At 48.4% G+C, this 18317-nt stretch overlaps 1 protein-coding gene and 1 non-coding gene across 2 annotated transcripts in view; both read left to right on the forward strand.

The window, feature by feature from the left end:
* Positions 1 to 18317, forward strand: part of SYBU (syntabulin) — a 78254-nt gene that overhangs the window by 38056 nt on the left and 21881 nt on the right. The window lies entirely within an intron of this gene.
* On the forward strand, positions 9101 to 9161 carry LOC142449553 (U7 small nuclear RNA). The gene has a single exon (XR_012784702.1). It is a non-coding gene; the product is annotated as a U7 small nuclear RNA (small nuclear RNA).

Here is an 18317-nt window from a genome sequence, read left to right on the forward strand (position 1 = left end):
ACAGCAGGGCTTATGTATCACATGAGAACTAACCTATCCTCCCAGGTGAACATGCACATCTGTGTCTTTGTAGAAATTAGCATCCGCATTTGGCAGGGGGCTGTGCTCCGAGGGACCATGTTTACCTGGTAGGCAGTGTGTCCTCAAAGCGCAAACCACGCCCATTGTTATGAGATGAGGGAAGCTAAGTTCCCAGATAACACATCCTTTATGCACCCGAATGTTCACTCACCATCTCGTCTGCATTGGTCCTATATTATCATAGACGTCTCCTTAGTAGTAATTATTCTGACGTACAGGGGGGCTTGGGTTGAGGGTGTGCTTAATAGACATTATTACTCAGAACAAACTCCTGTTTGGAAGGGATGTGCGGCAGTTGTCCCCAAGAGTCCCAGATTCCATTTTGTCCCTTCCAAACCACCAGCCTCCCCCGTTCCTCCCTCCTGGCTAGCCCTGTGTGCAGAGTGCCTTGCATCTGTAAGTAGCCGGGATTCATGTTGTGCACCAAGCGTTTGCCTCCGCATGTCACAGGCTTGCCATTGATTTTAGGAACAAACGTGTGGGGTTTGATGTAATTTCTTCCCTGCCCATTGGGATATTGAAATCATTGTGGAAAGATGCTAAGTGTTTGTCTCCAACATTGTCAAGGGATTATCCGTGGCGGTTGTGTGGGCATTTTCTCCCACTTGGTAATTTGGTGCTCCTTCATGCTTTGTATCCATTCCTGAGGGCAGGGGTTTCATTTGAAATGCTGCATTCACCAGGGAGAAGGTTCTGTGCTCGGCCCTGATAGGCTGCCTGCCTTCCTCTCTGCCTCCTGTTGCTATGGTGCCGGGCAGAGTAACTTCCTTGCCCAGCACTTGCAGGAGGTTTGGTCTCCATGGATACCCCACTTGGAGACTGTTCTCCACTAGTGATGAGCAGCGCACACAGGGCTCCTGCAAAGGGGCTACCCCAGCCTGGGACGGGAGGCTGCTGGCTGGGACAGTGTTTGCCATGAAAGTCGACGGAGCTTACCTGCTAAGTGAGTAGTATTAGTCACAGTAAGTAAACAATTACATTGGATCACAGAGGATATGTGCTCTTGGTGTGTGTGCAAAGTGAGCTGGGGGAAGATCAAAGTCCGATGTGGTAGGATAAAAATGTACCTCAGACACATTTCATACTCCGCCTTTCACACATGCTGGATGCAGAGGCTAGAGTAAGCCTTCAAAGAGCATGCTCATCCAGTCATCTTATCATCTTTCTAACTGAAGTAGAGTCAGCAAAACAGAGTAGAAGACCTTTGATGAAATGGACTGGCACAGTGCCTGCAACAATGGGCGCAAACAAGACAAGTTTGAGGATGGTTCAGAGCTTGGCAGTATCTTGTTCAGTTATATCTATGACCACGAAGAGTCAACGCCAACTCTACAGCACCTGACAACAGCTCTCTATCACCAGTCTCTCCATCCATCCATCCATTTATCTGTCACCTATCTATGTTTTAAATATCTCTGGTCCTTTCTGAGTCTGTCTATACAATCCGAAGCCCAAACAAAAAGGACTGCGTATGGGTGCTGACATCTTCGAATGCTCATCGGGGGCTAAGGTTTTCGCGGTGCATTTGTAAGTGCACATCCGGCCTTCCCCAGGGTTGCGCTGTAGACAGAGATGAGTGCAGCCGCAATTAATGCTAATTGGCACCGCACCTAGTTTGCAATGGGCCTCTGTGTAGGCTGAGACATTACATATTTATTATCGAGAGAGAGCCGGGCTGCTCATGTGATTAGGGAAGAGTCTTGTCTGCCAGTTCACCATGGAAATTATTCAGAGCACATCTCTCTGGCCAGTTTTAATTTATTTCTATCACATGGCATCTAGTAGACATTCTGAAGCTCTGCGTGTCCATGAAATTGGCAGGAGGAGGATTTGTGTTTTATTATCTCATTTGATCTAATATTTCCACTTCACTGTACATTCCAAGATCAAATGGGGTTTCCAGCATTGTGGAACACATGAGTCTTTGCACGGTGTTTTTCATATACTGGGCAATGGATTAACATTCATTAATAGAAACAACAACAAAAGAAACAACAACAATGACTATATGTATCCAATAACCCCAAACGTAGTTCAGTAACTTTAAAGGTGTGTAAAGTTAAGGTTTTTAGAGGGCTGGAATCTAGACGTTCTAAACAAAGTGACACATATATTAAACAAATATGTTTATATCAGTGTTCAAGATTAAGTACACCATGTTATACTAGACGGTAGATTTCTTTTTATTTTCTGTACTCAAGTCCATTCAGGCCAAGGACAATCTATTTGATGTTATCTTCCCAAATGTTCATCCGGACACAATTCCTTCTGGGTTTTTTTTAGTTTATTTTCTCTGAGGGATTATACACACCAAAACATACACCAATCCAACTGTTTGATTGTAGCTCTTACACTCAGCATTCACTGTTTAGTGGCATGGACTACATTCTTTAAATTGGGAGCATTCTCTCAATCTATGCTCACTCTCCACTGAAGATCCTATCTAATCTTAGAGGTTGCTATTGCCAAGGTACAGAGCCCTAGTACCATAGTGGTTGTGCGCTGAGCTGTGAACTGCAAGGTCAGCAGTTCGAAACAACCAGCTGCTACTCAGAAAGATGGGGCTTGCTACTCCCGTAAAGAGTGCTAGGCTCAGAAACCCACCCTGAGTCAGCATCAGCTTGATGGCAGCAAGGTTGAGGAGTGTCAGTTTAATCCCAGAGATTGTTCCTAGAACAGGAGACTCAAGGCAGATATTTTTCACTAGTTAAGCTAACCCCTTTTTGCTTTTAAGAAGACTTAAAGGGGTTATTTTGGGGCTTAAGGTTTCAATTATCTCAGGGCAACAGTTTCAGCTCATCCAATGTTCAGTACTCCAGGGCTGGAGCCCTTGAGAATTGGAAATTCTGTTCCGCGTTTGCCCCCTTTTGATCAGGATTCTAATATAGAAGCTTTAATAAATATATTCAGTAATGGTAATACTAGGCATAGTGAAACTGTTCTCCTGTCAAAGGGGAGGGGGACCGTTGTTGTGGAGGCAATTACCAACACATTTCATATCCTCCTCATGTTCTTGAAGCTCCTTTTTCCTCAGTTGCTTCAGGTGAACACAGACCAATTGCTGTGCCTTACATGAATCCTTACAAGCCTCTGAGATGCCAGGCATTACTCGGCAATCCTGAAGGCGGCTCAGAGGCACCAAACATGTTCTTAGGCCAGTTAACTGCCATGGCCCATGAAACCATGCCCCTAAAATTGTAAACCAAGAAATCAAGTCCTACGAGTGTTCTAGCCATACGTAAGCCGTCTTAGCAGCTACACTTTTGTATTTTGTTTTTATTGAAAATACATCTATCGTACATTTTTTTTTACCAATTCGTTTTTCACAAATGTATCACTTTTGGGCAATATTTACAATCATCAGCTGTGGAACCCTTCCCTTAATCAATATATTTCCATCACTATTAGTTCCCCTTTCTCCCCGCTCCTTCCCCACTGCTAACCACTAGCAAACGGTTCTCCATGCATTTGCTTTATCATGTCTTTTTATGTAAGTGAGGTCATGCAATAATGGTCTTTCTGAGATCCATTTCCCTCAGTTTTCGTGATCCAAAATGATGAAAAGATTCTTCCCTTTGACCATGGACTAGTGACTACCCTGGTTTGGGCTCTGTCACAGGGGTCCAGCTTTGGATAAGTCCCGTAGAATGTTACGTCGTTCCTTTCAGTGGATGGAGCGGGGCACGGGCCTGGGAGCAAAATGAACCATGGCGTAGAGATCGTGGTTTTAGAGGCCTGGGAACAGCCTTGGCAGTATGCGCTCTCAGGTCTTTCACCTCTTGAATATATAGAGCTCCATTTCCCTTTTAGGCTCTATCTGTGGTGAATTTGCATCCCCGTCTGAAAATCAGCAAAAAACAAAAATCCAAACTCGGCAGCCATCAGATCAATGCTGACTCCTAGTGACCCTATAGGACAGGGTAGAACCGACCCCTGTGGGTTTCTGAGACTGTGCCTATTTAGCCAAGAATTATTTACCTTCCAATATCAGGATCTCCTCTCTAAAACAACATCCCTCGCTGTATAATAGAAACAAAAATAGGCTCTAATAGGCTGCTTTGATAACTCAGTGACACATTCATCGACACATATACATCATCATCAATGCCGAATAGTCGCGAGTGAACCTGTAACAGATCTTTCGTTGTATTCCATTGGAAGACAGGATGGCAAGACTTTAGCTCACATACTTTGGGCACGCTACCTCTGGAGAAGGACATCATGTTTGGTAAAGTAGAGTCAGTGATGAAGGCGGTCCTCTGGGACATGGATTGACACAGTGGCTGCAACAACAGGCTGAAAGATGAGGATGGTGCAGGACCAGGCATTGTTGCTGTTTTGTTCGGCTGTGTGAGTCAGAAGGCACTTGGTGGCCCCTAACAACATCCATTCCAGTTAGCCTATCAACTTTCCTGTGAGAGACTAAGAACATACTGTGTTCTTGGCGTTGTGAGATCCAGGCTCATGAGAAGGTAGTGGACCCAAAGGGGAATGGATGGGTACATAGTATTTTTTGTTTTATTTACAAACATGTGGCTTACATTTTGCTAACTGCGTACACATATGTAAAATAAAACACAGTCGATATGTCCCATAAAACGGATAACTAGCTTAAGCCTAGTTAATTTCTGTAATTTGACATAGAAATCTAAATTCGACCATGAGAATCTAAATTCGACTTCTAAGCCCACCTTTCCTGATAGGGCTTCTGTTTCAGCTCAGCGTGCAGGGCCTGGCCTAGTGTGAAAAAATGAAAGCGTCCCATTTCATTGAGAGTTTGGGAAGGATGGGAGAGGGCGAGAGGGGAAATGATTGATTAATCTGTATAAAAATAGGCTCTGTGCTGGGATGTTTCCTCTTGCGCTAATCCTCTGTGACATCTGAGCCAAGAAAAACAGAAACCCAGTGCCATATGTGCAGAGCCTGCTGGTGCTGATTTTAAAACGCGTGAGGCATTGACCCAAATTATATCTTGCGGCTTTTCTTTTTATTTTAATGTCATTTTCATTTTCCATTTCTTCTTGCTGCCGTGTTCTCTTCCTCCATCTGCTTGCCCTGGAAAGAATGAGGCATGTGTTACAAGGGCTACCTCAACCCACTTGAAATTAAAAAAAAAATGTTCGGGGGTGGGGGTGCATTTATATAATATGCTTTAAAATAAGCCCTCTAGAGGTTGAAGCCTAGAAATCAATGTATGTCGATGCGTGTGGAGAATATCTTGCTAAACTCAATTCCAGATGCAGCACAACCCTTAGCTGGAATGTGCCATCTTCTCTGTTAATCCTGAGCAACATGCCCACTAGCATGGTGACCTTTTATTTGCATGCTACTCGTCTGTGACCAAAATAATGCCCTACTTTCTCTTCCATTGTTATTCTTCACGCGGTTTGTCAAGTACTTGCTAGGCGCTGGGTGTTGCAGTCCTGCGTGGGGGCCACATCCTTTTGTTGGCATCTGCAGAAGAGTTTCAGGTCTCAGCTAACACTGCTGTTTGCTGAGTCCCTTTGCATGGGGGGCGGACGAGCCGTTTCAGGGTCAACATGCTCCCTTGCCTGTCGTGGCAGCAGCATCATTCAGGGAAACTGGATCACACTGGGCCTTTGGCTTCTTGTACTTGGCTCCGTGGCTGAGATAGGCAGGCCCCACACTACAGTCTTCTGGAAGGCCGATCTGATTTCTGCCGGGACTCCTGGCGGACCTGGCTGTGCTTGAGAGGTGGAGGCTGTGCCTGAACCTGATACAGGTTACTGCCGGACATCCAATGCTTTCCCCCTCGTAGTTAGTGGGACAAATGAAGGCGCCAGGTCGCAGGCTGAGAAGCCCCAGTGCACTCAGAACAATGGTGTCGGATCTGCAGACAAGGCCGTCCTCTCTTGGACTGCCAAGCCCAGCAGACCGGGGCCAATACAGAGGGCCTGCCTGTGCCGAGCTGGCTTTTTCTGAGTTTGGCAGAGGATTCCCTGTGGTGGCCTTTCTACCCTTTTCAGTCGCAGCCACCGTGAAACTGAACTCAGTGCCACCACGCATTTGTCTGTTAACTACTTCTGGTTGCCTACTGTGTGCCAGGCCCTGGGATAGAGCAGTGAACAAGGGGATCCTGCACCCATGTGATGTGTTTCCAGGGAAAAGTATAGGGTGTCATGGGTGTGCAGAAGAGCAACACGTAGCCCACCTTGGGACTGGGAAGGACCTGAAGGGCGGAACGCTCTGTTGACATTTATGAGGAGTGAAACTGGGTGCTTGTGTGTGTGCAGAGACATTTGGGGATCTGAACCTTGCGTGTCACTGTGTTGACTTCAACACTCTCTAGACCTTACTATTCGTTTTAAATTTCATGGTCACTTGCCCTGTTATGCTTAATTTCTTTTTAAATTGTAGCTCTTTCCTCTACTGAAATGTGAACCTCTCTAGACCAGGACCATGTTTGGGTTTATTTTTTCCCATTTCCTTTGGTTTCTTCATAATCATTTTATTGTTTCTAAATTCTTTCTGTTTCCTTTATATCTTTGAAAATATTATACATGGAATGTGATACATGGAAATAGCTTGAGGGGCTTCGGAAAATTCATGGGAAAGATTCGATCGTCTTTTCATTCTATTTCGCACAGACTCTGTGAAGCCCCCTCATATATACAACATATACATCCGCACAAAGTTAACAATAGGTAAGTTTTAGCGTTAGTGATGCTGCCTGCCGCCTTCTGCCAAGATTCCAGAGGAAACCACTGTATTGAACTCAGGTTTGTCATTTCCTGACACTTCAAAAATAATGTAACCACCTCGTAAGACAAGCCCCAGAATCTTGCTTTCTTTGCCTTTGCACTTTCCATAATGACCATCACGCCTCGAACTTAGTAGGTCTTCAGAAGGTGTCTTGTGAATGAAGGCATTTGCCCCAAAGCCTAGAAGAAATATCTGTGGCTCTCTGTGCCCAAGAGGCGTGGTTTGCTCCTTCTGAACTGGGTTTGTTTTGTCTCTTTGGGTTACCTGGATGACTCCCGGGAGACACAGATGGTTTGCACTTGGCTACTTGTTTACCTGCAAAGGCACTTGGGGATCTGAACCCCACGGGCCATTGTTGTTGACTTAAACACCGTCGCCTCCCTTAGCACTGGCACTTGGCTGCTACTGGCAAGGTTGGTGACTGTGATCTGCCCTGCCCGTGCTGTGAGAGAAAGGCCTGGCAGTCTGCTCTGGAAAGATCCCAACCATCGACAACGCTGTGGAGTGCAATTCTGTCCCAGCGCATGTGGCATTGCCATCAGTCGAGGGCAGCCTGTTTGTTGGCTTGGTTGCTTTGTGTAGAGTGTGGGATCCTTGTAGACTTTGGAAGTTAGTCACATAATATTGGTTTGGGGTCCTTTCAAACTGTCGTTCATAGAGCTGCCCATTTGCTGCCACTCAAACACACAAGTGGCCCCAAAGTGGTGGTCTGGATTTTGTTCTCCTTTTGGTAACGATCTGCTTTAAGCTTTCCACTCTTGTGGGTGGCGAGGAGGTGGAAAGAAGCAGAGGACACGGAGTGCACTCAAATGTAAAAGTTAACTAGTTCCGGATGCAGGGCAGCCGAGGGGCAAAGGATTGGCTCCGGAACATGTTCTTGGTGCCGACACCAGTGAGCGCTGAGATCCAAACCATCCCACGGAAATGGGAGCTTCATCCAATCACGAATGTGCTTCATTTTCGTTCAAGCACGCAAGAAAAAGTAGAGTACATTTGGGTGGTGGGGTCGTGGTGGTTAAAAACTTTTTTGTCCCAAGACTTGAGAGTTCAAATCATTTTCAAATGAGAGACAGAGACGGGAACTGAAATGGTGGCGCTCACGGGGGTGAGGCCCGGGTTGTTTGCAGAAAGGCTGGCCCCCTCCACCATGGCACACACCCTTGGCTCCTGAAGGCTGCAGTGTTTACAGAAGGGCCCAATATTCTCGATGTACGCTCCCTCGTGGGCCAGGTGCCCGGCTCCAAAGATCTACACCAGGTGTCCCACGGTGGAGCCCCACGAGCTGCGGTAACTGCTTTCTTCCAGAGCCTGCCACTACCTAGAATTCTGGAAGCGTTTCCAGGTGACTCATGACCTAGCCCCTGCTCTCCTCACTTTTGTTCCTGGAACACATGCCAGAATGAAAACAAATCCTACCCGTACCGAGCCTCCCATTTCCTTTTGTTCTCACTCTGTGGAGATGCCAGAAATGGCCAGAATCCAACCAGCTTATTTTATTGCATTGCCTTTGATGCTTGGAAATAAAAGACATGTTCATGGAAGATTGGGCTGCGGTAAATCTAGCATAGACCTACCATGGCCTCTCAATCCTTTCTGATCATGGTATTCAAAATGTCCCATAGTCCTCAGGCGGTAGAGTGTGGGTACGAAAAGGCATGCTTCCCGTCGGTTGATTGAGCCCATTCCTGTTGGACTGCCCCCGCTTGGGTCACGCAGAAACTCTGCGTATCTCCATGGGATTACTCTATTTCATCCATACACTGGAGCAAAGAGTGTAAGATAGAAGGGCTTCTTTACTTATACATTTTCCAGTCCTAAATTCCTGTTGTTTGCCAGGCCTTAGACCATTGTGAAAATTGTGAACCTCTCCTGTTGTGTTTGGAAATGGATCCAGGTCAGAGCTCCTTTCTCCATCCTATCCACCCCTTCCAGGAATTGTAATGGTCAGCTGGCATATTTTCCAGATACTGCTGCCACATTATAGTCAATATGAGAAAATAATCATTTATAAATTATCAAGGGTAATTGATAATTGAGGGAGGGAGGGAGGGGGAAAATGAGCTGACACCAAGGGCTCAAATAGAAGAAAAATGTTTTGAGAATGATGATGGCAACATATGCACAAATGTGCTTGACACAATGGGTGGATGTATGAATTGTGATAAGAGTTGTACAAACCCCCAATAAAATTATTTTTTTAATAAAATATACTGAAAAAGAAGGGATGGAGCATGGGGACTGACAGCCTCACCAGGACCGGAGGGCAAAGAGAGAAGTTCCCAAAGAAAGGAGGGAGTAGTATTACAGCTCTTTTAGAATTTGTCTAGCAGGTTTTCTGGTTTTCCCAGAACACCCCCCACACACAAAAAAAAAAAAAAAGAAAGAAAGGAGGGAGCAAGTTATCAAAATAAAAGGAGAAAGTGTCACAAAAAAAGAGCTTCCCAGTTCCCATCAAGTGAGCCCCACCTCATGGCAAGGTAGACCAGTGGCTGGGTTTTTAAAAGGTCAGTGCCACGCTTCTTCCTTGAGGACCGGGGTCTCTGGGTAAACTTGATCCTCCAACCTCTGGTTAGCCATGTGCCACGCCCAGTGATTCCTCTGGGATCATTGCTGTGTTTATATTGCTTCCACAGTCATCATCGTGCTGCCTCCTGTCTTCCGAGAGCCAAGCCCCTTAGCGTAATTGTTACGTTCTGCAACTCTGTGCCTTCAATGCAGTTGCATTTTCCATCGAATACCCCAGCCGAGGAAACGACTCAATGCATTCCCAGCACACCTTTGGATTTCCCTCTTCTAGTTCAGTGCATGCAGCCCCTCCACTCCAGGTCTGCCCTAGAGCCCACCATCAACGTTTGCTCAGATTCTCCCCGTTTCCAAGGCCCATTTCAAATGGCATTGCTCCCATGACACGTTCTCCTGCCTTTTTGGACCCACCTAGCAGAGAGTACTGCTTTCTCCAGTTTCCTTGGTGCCCGGTCTCTGATTGCACTGATCGTGTTCAGCCTTGTAGCCTCGTTGTCTGTGTGTCTCATCAACTGGGGGGAGCTTTGAGCACAGGGACTTCGCCGCTTGTTTCCCTCAGCCCAGTGTCTGGACCAGGCCGTATTTGAAATCAATGAAGTTGAACATGTATCCCCCTCAGAATTGGGCTCTTAGATCTGTGTCAGTTCTGACCACATGGCACCAAAGTGGTCACCAAAGAAATCAGGCTAGTCTCACCACCACTGAGAACTTCATTTCTTCCTCTTTTACCCATTTGGCTTTGGTATAAGAGGAGATAAAAGATGTCGTGTTCTTGGCAGTACAGGCTCTTAATATACAGTGACCAGTGACATTGCCTGGCTCTGTTGTTCAGTGTCTATTATCCCTTCAACGTCTGCGTAATCTAGTCTGCCATTAACACCAGACCTTTCATGTGTTCACTCTGGTCATTAATAAAGCATGTGAAATAGGATAAGGGCAAGGATGGAATCAGGTGACACGTTACTGAAGATTTCCCTCGAGGTTGACAGGCAATCCATTAGTCAACATGCTCTGGCACTGACCTGGGATTCCATCCGAGGCACACATGCCAGCCTTGTTCCTAAGAGCATCCTCAGTGTTTTCACTAAGCGTCTGCCGGGTTCCAGATGTGTGAGCTATGTGGCAATCCCTAATCATTACTCTCAGGGAAAGAAGTGGTTTTGCACTTCTGGTTCCCGGGGCACTCGTGCGGACTCCTACTTGGTTTTTTAGGGGATCTTTTCTAGAATGCTACTGGAGATCACCAAACTTAACATTTTTTAATGGTTTTATTGACAGGTCATCCACAGATCCAGTTGGTGATGTTTAGAATTCACCTTTTACTTTGCTTGGATAACTGGTGTACTTTTTGCCCAGCTTCATGTTGTTGGGACATGTTTTCCTTTTTAATTTCTGGAAAATGTGTGACAGTTATTCCACCATTATTTGTGTTAAGTTTTTCCATTCCTCGCTTGATAAATAAGATTCCCTTCCCATCTTCAGGTCATACTCTCCTGTGTCTACTAGGTGGCAGGCGTTGTCCTTGGCCCGAGGGACACTTTGATGAGCAAGACAGAGGTGCGCATGGTATTTGCATCTTAGTAACCCGGGCAGAAAACTAGGATTTGAAGGGATTGGGGCAAACAGGGTGGAGTTAGAAGTAGAGTTCATGTTTTGTTTAAACCCCGATTATAAAGACCACTAAGTTATCAGCCCAATCTGAAGTCTTTACGTAATGCAAAAACACTTAACATACCTAGCTACTAGCCAAAAGGCTGAAATGCAAGCCCCCGGAAGAAGTGTCCAAGAATCAGCCATTGAAAGCATGATGGGGCAGTTGGTCTCTGACACACGTGGAGTTGCCAGGAGGTGGGACTGATGCAGTGGCAGCTGGTGGTTGGTGATCAACCTAAGAAAGTGGGAGAAAACGGGAACTTAGAGAGACCCTTCCCAGGAGCCGTGCTGCATGAGGAGGTTGGAGGGTCCTTTCCTGCAGTGCAAGGCATCTGCCAGGCGGCAGCACCTGCTGTGTGCCACACCCTGGCTGCTTTGGGCACTGGCCTCAAAGATGAACACCTGGCACTGACAGGTGAACTGGGAAACGCAAGGAAGCAGGCAGCTCTGCAGTGCAGTGTGCTAAGTGCTTGTTAAAGTATGGGGGTGGGTGGGGGGGAGCGGGTATGGACGAGCGCCTCATCTCCTTCATAGAGGAAGTGAAGGTCAAAGGCTGTGCAGAGACCTGATGGAACGGGCAGTAGTTAACAGACCAGAATGGAAAGGAAACAGTCATCCTGGAGGAGAGACCAGCAAATAGAGAAACCGGGAGCCCAGCTGCACCTCCAGGAAGTGGCAGCGCATCTGTTGGCTCAGGCGGGGTGGGGCTAGAGAGAAGGAGCCCGAGGGTCATAGTGTGTAAGCACCTAGCTGCTAACAGAAAGGTCATGGGCTCAAACCCACTAGCCCCTCAGCAGTGAGGGAAGAGCCTTTCCTGGCAGGCTGCTCTAGGAAAGGCCGTGGTTGGGTGCCATTGAGTCTATTTGGATACATATTGTGTAGGACAGAGTAGAACTACACTCCCCACTCCCACCCCCACTGGGTTGTCAGCGCCTCACCAGGCCTGGTGATCGGATTCCAAAACTTGGCATCCTTGAGGTCGCTAGGGAGCAATTCTACTCTCCGTGGAAACAGGAACAAGCACCGTCGTCCATAGCAGACATTTGCATTTCTAGCAAGTTCCCAGGTGATGGTAAGGTTGCTAGTTTGGGACCATGTATCACAGAGGTGGTGCGAGGACTAAATGTGTTCACGTGCACTAGCACTTGGAACTGGGCGGCACGCAGCCTTGCTAGAGGTTGTGTCGTCTAACATCATCACATATGTTTCAGTTCAGCCATATTAGCGGCCATATTATATTTACCTCCTTAACACACACACGCACACACAATTTGTGGTGTCCGTATGCAAGAATTCAGCTAAATGTCAGACATAGCAAATCCGTGGGTAATTAAACCAAAACCGAACGAAACCTGCCGCCCACGAGTGATTCTGACTCAGAGACACTGTGTGGGGTTTCTGATGCATAACAGTTTTACAGTAGCAAAAGCCTCATCTTTCTCTCCAGGAGCAGGCTGGTGGGTTTGAACTACTGACAATTAGGCTAATGATGATGATAATACTTCTCGTATACTCGCTCTATTCTGCACTCTAACATTTAATTCTCAGAACACTCTCATGTGCTGGGCACATCCCTGTTCAGTGTGAGGAGCAGACTCCGTGATTGTCTGGGGTCACACTGTCGGTCAGTAAAAGAACAGGTATCTGTACTCTGGCCCTTCTGCAACTAGAAGCAGCTCTTCATCCCAGGTGTCAGATCACAGGGTCGGTGACATGAAGCCTGACTAGTCCCCGCATTATACCATGTCCTCTGAGCAGCTGACCCGGTGTGAATGGGAAACGCACACAGGGTCCCCAGATGCATCCTGTGGCGTGCCTCTGTACGCTCAGCTGCAGTCCCACCTCCTGCCCTTTCTGTCTCAGAAGCAGCCCTCGGGGAAGCTGCTCTGGGCTCTGTGGAGCAGTGGATCTCAAAGGGTCGTATTTATCAGGCAAGCATGGTGGGCCTATTAAATAAAACACAAATTACTTGGTCCAATCCCGGTCTCTGAATTTCCACTAAGTCTGTGTGGAAAATTTGCATTGTGACCAAGCTCCCCAGTGATGCTGATCCTGATCCTGCTCCTTCTGGACTCCTGCCTTAGCAGAATCAGAAGATAATTAGGATGTTAGTAGGAGAGAGTGGCTTAAGTTTTAACCCACAATTGCTTACTCTACTCCACAGGCCTAGTTATTTAACTGCATGGTGAAAGACATTCTGAAGTGATAAGCGGTCACCCCTTATGCAAATATTTAGATGAGAATCAAGACAGTGGCCTCTCGTGCTCTCGCACAGTGGGACTGGTCCTAAAGTTTGGATATTTCCCTCATTTGTGACTCAAGTCCAGCATTGGGCCTTGGAACGAGGCATTCCTCAGCCAAGTTCTGGACTGTGTTAATTACATGACAGGGATTTCTGAGACTCACAAGAGACTTTCCACCACTCCCCTTCCCTTCCCAAGTTGCCTCAAACAACCATCTAATTTTTCATTTAGGTCCCAATAATGTTCCTGATTAAAATGTTGATTAAGAATATAACATGTATGGATGAGTTTTATACAATGATGTATGTATATGTATGGACTGTGATAAGAGTTGTATGAGCCCCCAATAAATTGTTTTTTAAAAAAGGATATTAACAGGTTGGAATGCAGATAAGAAACATTCAGCATGCAGTTGTTCTTCAGGTCATGCCAACCAAGCTCCTACAGGGAGGCTAATAAATGGCTGAGAGAATGCCACTAAAATTAAGTACCCAGAGGAACCCCCCTCCACAGGCCAGTCTCTGGCCTCAAAGCACTCAACTTTCCCTGGAGGCTGGGAAGTCTTCCACTCGCGCTCTCGCTCTCGCTCTCTCATGCTCTGCCTTCTGCTTCTGATGTCACAGGTGTCTTCTGGATCCAGGAGGTTCACTGTGCAGACGTCTCAGGGTCCAGAGGACATGCTACACTCCTGGATCTTGCTAGTAGTTAGATTCCCCCGCTCCAGCTTCTTAGCCGGCATGTTTTATACCCAGCAGGGCATTCCAGTGAATGATGTCTCCAGTTACTCCCAGGTGAATCCCATCAGTATCTTACCCAGACCTGTGCAGGGAAAGGTCATTTGGTGGGAGTTAGAGACTGGCTAGAAGAGCCCCATTCAGTAAGTCACTGTCCCTGTACTTCCCTTGCGCAGGCAACGGTTTCTTATCTCAGTGGATTACATGTATAACCCAGTCACTTGGGGTCAGTTCTCATGTTCATAGATTGATATCCTTATCCGAGCTTTGATTGGGCCTCCCAGAGTCAGCTGCTTTCTCCCCGGGTGGTTTTCCTTGCTAGCCCCACCAGCACCAACCCTCAGGTGTTGGTCTGGCGGCCTCATCAAAGACACTTGTGTTGCAGTAACCCCAGGTGTAGAGGTCTCTCCTTGACTGATTCTTTGGGTGAAGTCAAATTCTTAGCCCTGCCGCACCTTGTTTCCTGCTGTGACTTGTTTTTCTCATCTGGGGTTACTGTCACCCCGACTGCCTCTCTCTCCCCAACTCCATGTGCCACCGGCCAGAATCACCCTTTCCAAAGCTAGGCGTCCATGTACCTCCTCCTTGAAGCCCGTCCTGCCAGCAGAAATACCATTTCCCTTTGCTGACCTCTTTTAGCACCTAATGTACGCCCCCTCCCGGGACACCTGCCCCTTTCCGAAGGCAGGATCGATCTGACACATGTAGGGAGACGATCCCGAATGAAGGACGTCTCGCCTTGCGTGGATGCCTTCTCCCCCCAGCGCCTTGCATGGAAAGCTTCCATGTTCGGTTTGCTGTTGCCTGGGGACTGAGAACCAACTTAGTGGAAACTGAATGCAAAAGAGAGAGGGGGCAGAGATGACGGAGCGAGGGGAGCGGTGTCAGGATGATGGGGTGGGGCCTGGCCTCGGAAGGCGAGGGGCAGGGACGCGCTGGGTGTCGGGCATCGTCTCGGTGCCCATCTCTGGGACTGTGAACCCAGCACCAGGGTGCCCCCAAGAAGATCCCACATGCTGATGGTGAGGGGGGACGAGAGGCCAAGGGTGCGTCTGCCGGCTCCTGCACGGACAAGTTGCGCTTCTCAGAGTGCACAGGGTTTTCTTATTGATTTGTCATTCGGGAAACAGTCAAAATGATGGCAGAAGGTTACTGTTTAAAAAACAACCCTTAAATGCATTTCCAGTAGAAAGCACATATCCCAGAATGAATATTTCCTTGAAGATGTCGGTCTCTGTGTACTTTTTACTGATTGGTTTTCTCCACTCATCTGCTGCTCCGCAAGTCGGTGACTTCATTTTCCCCAGATGCAAAACTGTTATAGCCCAGTGATTGAAGTATCCAAAATAAAATATTTTATAATCTGAAGGTTGGATGACCCTACCAAAGAAGATGAGGAAGCTAACCACTGAATATGATTTTTTTGGTGGTTTTAATAGGAAACTTGCCTCAAGATGAGTTTGCTAACTAAACATCATCCTCGTGTGTGTTGTGTGTAAAGCGTGCATGAATTCCTGAGCCAGTGCACAACGTGCTGTGGTAGAGCCCTGCTGACCACCCAGGTGGCGAGCTGTAAGTGCGGTACCTCTTTCCTGCGTGCCACTCGCCGTCTGGGGTGGCGCGCACACACACAGCACCACTGCACGGAGAAGAGTGGGAAGTTAGGCAACGCTCCAAAAATACCCATCGTTTCTTGTCCCTTATACTCCAGACAAGTCAGAGACAGAAAGCCAAGCACTACCTTTTCTGCGTCTGTGGCCCCTGGACCCACTCTCGCCCCTCCTCCTTGTCACAGCTGCTCCTGCCCCCGTCCCCGTGGTTTCTTCACGCTAGACATGGAGGACAGGCATTGCATTGTGGGAAGTGCTGCTGCAGAAACACTTCTTGCCAAACAACAGAAGCAGCAGGCTTTCCAGCTAGAGTTTTTAAAGGGACAGGAATTCCATTCAGCAAATTTTTACAAGAAATTTTTTTAAATAAGGAACCTGAAGAAGCCTTAAATACTTTTAAAAAGAACTTGCCCTCTTATTACCATGCCTCCAAGATAACTCCGGTGGCCACATCGCCACTGTGGATGCGTCCCTTCCAAGAACTGGTCGTTGAGGGATGTCCAGCAGGTCTGCCAAGGACCCACCAGCCACATCAAAGGTAGTTTCGAGCTAAGGAACTAACTCGAATGAAGAGTATGCAGGATCGGTTTGCTCCATGGTGTTTGACACCTCCTGCCCCATCCTAGTTGATCCTTCTTGAAAACAGGATTAAAAGGACCACAAAGCAGGGCCTACTTCGAAGTAACCTAGCAGGATTTCAGATGAACATTTAAGCATGTGAATTTTGGGTTGAACCTGGCTCCATATTAAACAACAGGTGCTTAAAGTGTACTTCATGCCCCACTCCAGTTCCCTGGGGGAGAGGACATGTCCCCCACTCCAGTTCCCTGGGGGACAGGCCATGTCCCCCACTCCAGTTCCCTGAGGGGACAGGCCATGTCCCCCACTCCAGTTCCCTGAGGGGCAGGCCATGTCCCCCACTCCAGTTCCCTAGGGAACAGGCCATGTCCCCCACTCCAGTTCCCTGGGGGACAGGCCATGTCCCCCACTCCAGTTCCCTGGGGGGCAGGCCATGTCCCCCACTCCAGTTCCCTGGGGGACAGGCCATGTCCCCCACTCCAGTTCCCTGAGGGGCAGGCCATGTCCCCCACTCCAGTTCCCTGGGGGACAGGCCATGTCCCCCACTCCAGTTCCCTGGGGGGCAGGCCATGTCCCCCACTCCAGTTCCCTGGGGGACAGGCCATGTCCCCCACTCCAGTTCCCTGAGGGGCAGGCCATGTCCCCCACTCTTGTTTCCTGGGGGGCAGGCCATGCCCCCACCCCAGTTCCCTCAGGGGTAGTCTATGACCCCCCCCACCCCAACTGAGAGGAGCAGGCCATGTTTCCCACTCTAATTCCCTGAAGAGTAGCCCACAACCCCCACCCCAGTTCCCTGAAAATGCACTTTGCCCAGGAAAGTCTCTGGAGAGCTGTGGAGTCACAGGTCCGTGCTGCACTGTTACCTTCGGCGTCTTTTTCCCGTGACTGAGTTCTCTTGTTGGCTTTTCACCTTTGCGTCTGCTCCTTCACCTTTCCCATCCTTCTGGAGAAAGGGCTTGCAGCTGGACAGAACCTGCAGGGGAAGTCCGAGTACTCCCCCCAGTCTGTAGCTGCTTCCTCCCAGCCTGCGCCCAGCCCACCGTCAGCAGAGACGGGCAGCCATGAGAACCTCCACGTCAGAGCTCGTCCAGTGGACGTTCTGAGCGAGGCCCAGAAATCCATCCTGTTGTTAACCTTCCCAGGTGGGCCTCGTGCCCAGGGAGCCTGAGGCATCAGTGCCCCGTTAATGATAATTATAAGGCTGGTGTTTATAAGGCTGGTAATGATAATTATAAGGCTGGTGTCATAACCCCATGAGGTAGGCATGCCGGTTACCCTTGCACAGTGCAGAACTTGACGCGTGGCAGGCACTCAGTGCGTCTCTAGTAGTAACAACCGTTTAACCACTGACCTTTTTAAATGGGGGAAAACTAAGGTCCATCAACAGTTCTGCCAAGGACACACAGCTGGTGAGGGGCGGAGCCAGGCGTTAGTGCTTGTTTCCTTTGTGGGTGTGTGGATTTGTAGATGGGCACCTCCTTCTGGTAATGCCGGGAAATGCAGGGCCGAAGCTTCTGAAGGGCTTCAGGTTGTACGGACGGCTCTTTCCCTCTAGCGTTGTTTGCTCTTGGCCGACCTTGCCCACCTAACCAGGCCATGTGTGTCTTTGTTACTGTGGATGAGAGGAAGCCCAGGGAGGCTGGGTGGCCATTCCCAAAGCCACACAGCAAGACGTGGCATTGGCAGAGTTCCTCCTCTCCTTCCTGCAGCCTTCCTCGGATTGCCCAGTGCCCCTCTTACCTTTCCCTTAGCGGGCAAAGGAGAAGACAAGATGTACCCTGGGTCCCTATGGAAAGTTACTAGTTTCCGTATTAACGTTTGCCGTCTTCTCTGGTCAACATCGTTAACTTCTCACGGGGTTGAACATCCTCCGCCCTCTCCTTTCAGTCGCTGGCTTTGGTGGGCAGGTGGATGGCGTGAATTTCTGTCAAGAACAGGTGTCAGCAATAAAGGAACTTGGTGGGGTTGTCTTTAACCCTCCTAGCCCTCTGAAGGCCTCTCACTCAACACACGTGCTCCAGCTCTCCTTTTCCCAGACCTTCCAAGCACCAGAGCTCGGACTGCCCTTTGCCCAGCTGGGAGCTAGTGTCACCCTTTTCCCAGGGTTCCTTGGAGGCAGGGAACCGGCCCAGGGACGACAGCTCTAGAGCTTTCTGGAGTTTTGCAGGAAG

The sequence above is a fragment of the Tenrec ecaudatus genome, chromosome 5, assembly GCF_050624435.1.
Source record: "Tenrec ecaudatus isolate mTenEca1 chromosome 5, mTenEca1.hap1, whole genome shotgun sequence".
In the NCBI taxonomy this organism is placed as follows: Eukaryota; Metazoa; Chordata; class Mammalia; order Afrosoricida; family Tenrecidae; genus Tenrec; species Tenrec ecaudatus.